Source organism: Mus caroli, chromosome X (genome assembly GCF_900094665.2).
Source record: "Mus caroli chromosome X, CAROLI_EIJ_v1.1, whole genome shotgun sequence".
NCBI lineage: Eukaryota > Metazoa > Chordata > Mammalia > Rodentia > Muridae > Mus > Mus caroli.
The window spans coordinates 101,147,258-101,154,399 of record NC_034589.1 but is presented as its reverse complement, the minus strand read 5'-3'; the positions used below and the strand labels follow the sequence as shown (position 1 = coordinate 101,154,399).

The following is a 7,142-nucleotide window of genomic DNA, read 5'->3' as shown; positions in this document are numbered from 1 at the left end:
TATGTGGATGGATTAAAGTCCTACTCCACAAGATACCTGGCACCATAATCAGGGCCAAGAACATCTGACTAGATAGGTTGTGAACAATACAGGAGAGTGTACTACTATTATTCTGATAAAAGGAACTAATATTAAAACAATTCCTAAAGACTTATTCATTATACCCATATATTAGTGCCACAGACTCAAGCCTATTTAGGGAACTTTTTTTAGGGAATACAAAGGGACATTTATTTGCTTTAAACTTGATATTTTGAGTATCTTACTGGTTTATCAGTCAAGGAAGGAGAGTGCTTGTTCAAGAAACATTATTAAGAACCTATTAACCATCTAGTCTACCTACAAAAGACAGTCAATTCCTCATTCAATTACCATCTGGAGCCATACGACTCTAAAACATCTGTTAGTGACAACATCTTCTTCCTAGTTGAGAAGAGACAAGCTGATATTACAAAGCTCAAAACAGAGAAGGAAAAAATAGTGGCTCGTCATGAGTGTTAAAGTACTCTGAATGAGGGGGGAGAGACAAAGTGACATTGTATATAGATATCAATTAACACAAAGATCCACAACTGGTCAATGTACAGAGAATATGTGACTGATGAGTACTCAGCCCTAAATTATATATCTATAGCATATTCTCCCCTCTCAAGCTTCAGGAAACATTATGGAATAATGAGAAAAAGATTCTTAGAGCCAAAGGCAGAGAATGTCTGCAAGAAAACATATTTTCCTAGACACAATGTGGTAATTGCACATATAAACTCAAAACAGATGTGATAACAGTATCAAGACCTCAAAACAAATAAAACCCTAGCATGTAAGAAAGTGGGAAGAAAGCCCTACTCCTAGCTGAGCTGTAATTGGCTGTTGCTATTATACTTAATACTATTTTACCATAAAAAGGAATGAAATATGACATCTATGGTACAAGTTAAATTTTAAAATATTATTCTGAGTCAGTATAGTCACACATGAAAAATTATGTATTATATGAATCCATTTATATGAAATATCTAGAATAGATAAAACTCAGAGAAGAAAAGCAACTTTGTGAATTTAGAGACTTAACAAATATGAGTTTTCCATTGAGTAGTTGAAAATAATTTATGGCTAGATGGGAGTTATGGTTGCACCTATTTTAAATGTAAAAGCCATCTACTTTGTGATGTACCAAAATATGTCTTTTACATTACCATGATGGAATGCATATACAGTAAAAACCATAATACACATTTTGAATTCAGGCTACCAATATGTAGTATGATAATCTCTTTTTTTGTGATATTCAGCAGTAATATTGAGCTCCATGACAGCCCTGCAACCATGGCAACAATAAACAATCTATACTCTTCAGAGTTCTGTTCCTACGAAGTTATTAAATTAGCATGTATTAAATTCATATTTGACTTACGATATTTTAAAATTACCATGAGCTTAATATGATGTAACCTCATCATAAATGAAGTACTCGATGCTGCTGAGCTGTCCACTTTAACAGGATTACTTCTATATTATGAAATTTTTGCATCAGTCTAAAAATAACTTATCCTCGAACTCTATTAAAGCCATGTGAACCAAATGAATGGACTGGAACCTTTTATTAGTCAGAATTTTATACAGGAAAAGAACCAATATAGTGAACATATATTACAAGGGAAATTCACTAGATTGGCTTACCCAATTCAGGCTGGGTAGTATAAGTGACTATCTGCATGCTAGGCAGTCTGAGACCCTAGTAATTTCTACAGTAGCATACAAATCTAGATGTCTCTACTCTGGCCATACTCTCGTGCTGACTCCATGGAAGATTCCTAGAGAGTCCTTGGTCTTTAGGATACACTGTAAGGCTGAAGAAACTGGGTTCCAATGTCAGTGAAGATGGCAGCAATACAAGTAGATAAAAAGATACTTACCAGCAAGAAACCAAGGTGTGTATGAAAAAGAAGTACTGCTTTCCCCTTGGATCCCTTTATACATGAGCTGTCACCAGAGTGTTCTATCTGTTCTTGAGGTATTTTCTCCCTATAGCTAATCATTTTTTTAAAAAAAACATCTTATAAAGTCACCTAGAGCTGTATAAAATGGATGTCAATTATTGTAAAGTAGACCTACAATTAATTGCTTATCATTCCTGTATCATTACTTTCTTGAATATGGAGAGGTATTATTACATCAGTGCAAACATTGCAGTGGGGGGGAGTTAAAAACAAAATAAACCTTAAAACATGTTTTGTGCTATTGTTGAGTTCATAATGTAATTCAAACAATATGGGCATAAAATTTTTCAATACTAGTGAACAAATGGGCCAATCTGAAAAACATAACACAATGGCTGTATGTGGTTTTCATGAAAGATAGCCATAGTGTGTGCTTTTTCATAGATCCTCAGTAACAGGATCAGTAGCATTACTTTAGTAAAGGAAGAAATTCATTATGAAAAAATTTTCATATGATTATATAGACTGAAACATTCATAGTTTTCAAGCTGGAGACAGAGAAGCTAATGCTACAGACATCCCAGGAAGAGAGCTAATAATTTGAATTTCTAATGTCAAAAGAAAGCTGTTGTAGTACCTAAAGTAGAAGTGCAGGGGGCAAAGGGGCATATTCCCTGCCTTTTCTATCTTTACATCTCTAAGATCTACACTGTTCTTCCCTCCCCACCCCCTAGTCTCACTTGCATCATTGTGCCCGAAGTGTGTTGAAAAAAACTCAATACTCATTTCAGAACAACTGAGCAGCAGAAATAAAACAGGAAGCCAGTCACCATAAATTTCAACACCTCATTTGGTAAAGAGGAAATTGAGGCCCAGAAGACATAGTGATTTGTGTGAAGTTTTAGCAAATGAGCAGGAAAACACACAGTTGATTTTAAGAGGCCAGACCAGTGTTCTTTTTTTTTTTCCTCTAGCAGCATTGCTCCTCTGCAAACTATCAGCAAAATTTCAGTTACCAGAACAGGCCCATTAGCACAACATCTAAGCTACTGAGGAGAAAGACATGGTCCAGAAGTCAGTCTTAGAAAATAGAGGCAATTCGACTTCTCATTAGAGTAACTATTACCACTTTGCTAGATCCAGATCTATTATTGCTCCTGCAGAGGACTGGGGTTTAACTCCTCATCCCATCATTGTGGTTCACAATTATCTGTAACACCAGCTCCAGGGTATCTGCTGCCTTCTTCTGAAATCCACAGGCACTAGGCATGCAAGTAGTACATAGACATACATACAGTCAAAATTCACATCCACACATCACTAAATCTAAATGAAAATTCAACACTGAATTGTTTCACCATATGGAGAAGAGACTGCAACAAGAAAATAGTATTTCCAAGTTTTGTCACCATCCACATCTTCCAGACTGCAAACCTATTTATAAGTACAATAAATTAAATATTAAAAACATTAAAATCATATAAAAGCATATAATGATAAAGTCATCTGTGGTAATACAACTTCACATGACATAGACTGCCAATACTAAGGTACCTGTCACATCTGAAAAGTACTGCCTGTGGCAGAAAGAGTTGTAATATGTATTTTCTCTCCACCTCATACCAGAGCTACAAGGTAAGAAATTATAGCTTCAATTACTACTGAGGAAATAAAGTCTTGGAAAAACCAAATAACTCACTGAAAATCAAATAATTAGTGATTGAGTTGACATTTAACCCCATGGTGCACAAAATCTGCAACCCCACAGTTTCCTTTGGTATTACATTACTAAGAATGGGTAAAATAAACAGTCCCTCAGAGTCAGAGCACAAATGTAACACAGACGACGTGAAATGGTCTCTTTGACAGAGTAAGCCTTGATTCACTATCTTATTCTAATGAAAATTTTGATATCTGCAGCTTATGATAATTATGCCATGATTTTCCATGTGAAGTATTCCTACATTAATAAGCTTTTAAGGAAACTAAGAAGTGATTTTTAATTGGAATATTATAATAAAGAACCTAAAAACATGTGTTATACCTCCATGGGGAAAATCTCATGGGCCTTCACCAGAATTATTCCTCCCTGGGAATGAGCCTCCTAATTGGTTATCAAACGCAGGTGGTCAGCCTTAAAATGCAAATGGACTCGGCAAATCATATTTATATATTTATTTGTATATATCTTTCTTTGTGTGTAACAATAATAAAGAAAAGAAGGACATGAATTATAAATGAAATGGGAGGAATGACATGGGAGGGGGTTGGAGGGAGTGGAAGCAGAAGAAAGAATGATATAATACTATACCAAAATGTCATCCCTGAAAATCTACAAATAAAAAAACAGACTGTGAAGATTGTACTTATATGTTTATGGGCACATGCATATATGAAATATATGCAACAATAAGGAAAGTGTATGGATATATGAGAGTGTTTTGGAAGTGAAAAAAAGAAATCGATAAAATTATATTATTATTTCAAAAAATAATAAAAATAAAACATTGTAAAATGTAGAAACTAAACCCCAAAAAGGAATTGTGACACACTGAAGATCTCAAAGTGACCTTTCTTTAAAATGTTGATATATGGATGTTGTTTATCACTCCATTTTCCTATATAGGAAATGCTGTCTTAGGTAGATCAATGGAACAGAATTGAAGACCCAGAAATGAAACCACACACCTATCGTCACTTGATCTTTGACAAAGAGCTAAAACCATCCAGTGGAAAAAAGACAGCTTTTTCAACAAATGGTGCTGGCTTAACTGGTGGTTATCCTGTAGACGAATGCGAATTGATCTATTCTTATCTCCTTGTACAAAGCTCAAGTCTTATAGGATCAAGGGACTCCACATAAAACCAGAGACTCTGAAATTAGAGGAGAAAGTGGGGAAAAGCCTCGAAGATATGGGTACAGGGGGAAAATTCCTGAACAGAACAGAAATGGCTTGTGCTATAAGATCTAGAATCGAAAAATGGGACCTCATTAAATTGCATAGCTTCTTTCTGTAAGGCAAAAGACACTGTCAATAAGACAAAAAGGCCACCAACAGATTGGGAAAGGATTTTTGCCAATCCTAAATCTGATAGGGAACTAATATCCAATATATACAAAAAACTCAAGAAGCTGGAATCCAGAAAATCAAATAACCTCATTAAAAAATGGGGCACAGAGTTAAACAAAGAATTCTCAACTGAGGAATACCAAATGGCTGAGAAGCACCTAAAAACATGTTCAACATCCTTAATCGTTAGGGAAATGCAAATCAAAACAACCCTGAGATTCCACCTCACACCAGTCAGAATGGNTAAGATCAAAAATTCAGGTGACAGCAGATGCTGGTGAGGATGTGGAGAAAGAGAATCATTCCTCCACTTCTGGTGGGATTGCAAGCTGGTACAACCACTCTGGAAATCAGTCTGGCAGTTCCTCAGAAAATTGGATATAGTACTACGGAAGGATCCAGCAATACCTTCCCTGAGCATATACCCAGAAGATGTTCCAACTGGTAATAAGGGCACATGCTCCACTATGTTCATAGAAGCCTTATTTATAATAGCCAGAAGCTGGAAAGAACCCAGATGTCCTTCAACAGAAGAATCGATACAGAAAATGTGGTACATTTACACAATGGAGTACTACTCAGCTATTAAAAGCAATGAATTTATGAAATTCTTAGACAAATGGATGGATCTGGATGGTATCATCCTGAGTGAGGTAACCCAATCACAAAAGAACTCACATGATATGCACTCACTGATAAGTGGATATTAGCCCAGAAACTTAGAATACCCAAAATACAACTTGCAAAACACATGAAACTCAAGAAGAAGGAAGGCCAAAGTGTGGATACTTCATCCCTCCTTAGAATGGGGAACAAAATACCATGTGGAGATCAGAGTGAAAGCACATCTGAGTGGATGCAACAGAAGGAATCATGGCTGCCAAACTGAGTCTAGTTTGTCTTGGCGTTAGCAATTATAGGATCTGTGATAAACTCTGCTTTATATAGTATGGATGCTGGGCACAGAACTGTCATCTTTGACCTACTCACTTTCTCATCCTTTGGGTACAGAAACCAATTATTTTTGACTGCCACTGTCAACCATGGAATGTATCAGTCATTACTGGAAGCAAAGATTTGCAGAATGTCAACATCACACAGTGCGTTCTCTTCCAGCCAGTAGCCATCCAGCTTCCTCGTATCTACACCTGCAAGAGCGAGGACAATGTTGAGCAAGCGCTGCTGTCTATCACCAGGGATCCTCAAAGTAGGTGATGGCTTGGTTCGATGCTGAATAGTTGATTACTCAGTGAGAGCTGATCTCCAGGCAGGTGAATGATGACCTCACAGAATGAGCCGCAACATCTGAGCTCATCTTTGATGACCTGTCCTTGACAAAATGAGTTCATAGAGGCAGTAGAAGCCAAACAGGTGGCTCAGAAGGAAGCGGAGATAGCCAGATTTGTGGTGGAAAAGGCTGAGCAGTAGTAGGCAGCAGCCATCATATCTGCTAAGGGTGACTCCAAGGCAGCTGAGCTGATTACCAACTCGCTGGTCATAGTAGGTGATGGCATGATTGAGCTGTGAAAGCTGGAACGTGCTGAGGACTTGTGTACCGGCTCTGCTGCTCTGGGACCACCACCTACCTGCAGTCTGTCCTCCTCCAGCTACCCCAGGTAGGCCTACCATGCTTCACCTTCTTGGGCCACTCAGACCACCTCAATCATTCTGAATGATGCCTTCCTTCTCCTCCATTCCAGAAACCACTTGAAATTTAATGATTGGCTTAAAGTGAAGGAAATAAAAGTAAAATCACTTCAGATCTCTCAATAACAACAATAACAGCAACAATAATAAAAATAGAGCTGGAATCCATAAATGAATCTATAATAGAAACAAACAAGCAACGAATCACAATATAACTGATGTTTATAATAATGACTTCAAGTGATCATGAAAACAGTTCATTGTTAACTACACTTTTAAAGGAATTATTACATTTCATTTGTAATTGGGAGTGCACCAGTATGTATATGGAGTTTCAATTCCCAGCACCTACACAAAAGCCAGGCACAGCAGGCATCTGTAACTTCAGTACTATTGAAGCAAAGGGAAGATTCTTTTCATTGGGCATCTAGTCCAGCCAAGCATTTAAGCAGTACTAGATATTCTGTCTCAAAAATAGAATTGA

General features: G+C 37.0%; 1 pseudogene; it reads left to right on the top strand.

The window, feature by feature from the left end:
* The first annotated feature begins 3,539 nt into the window (after positions 1-3,539).
* Positions 3,540-6,687, top strand: LOC110286335 (annotated as a pseudogene).
* The last annotated feature ends 455 nt before the right edge of the window (positions 6,688-7,142 follow it).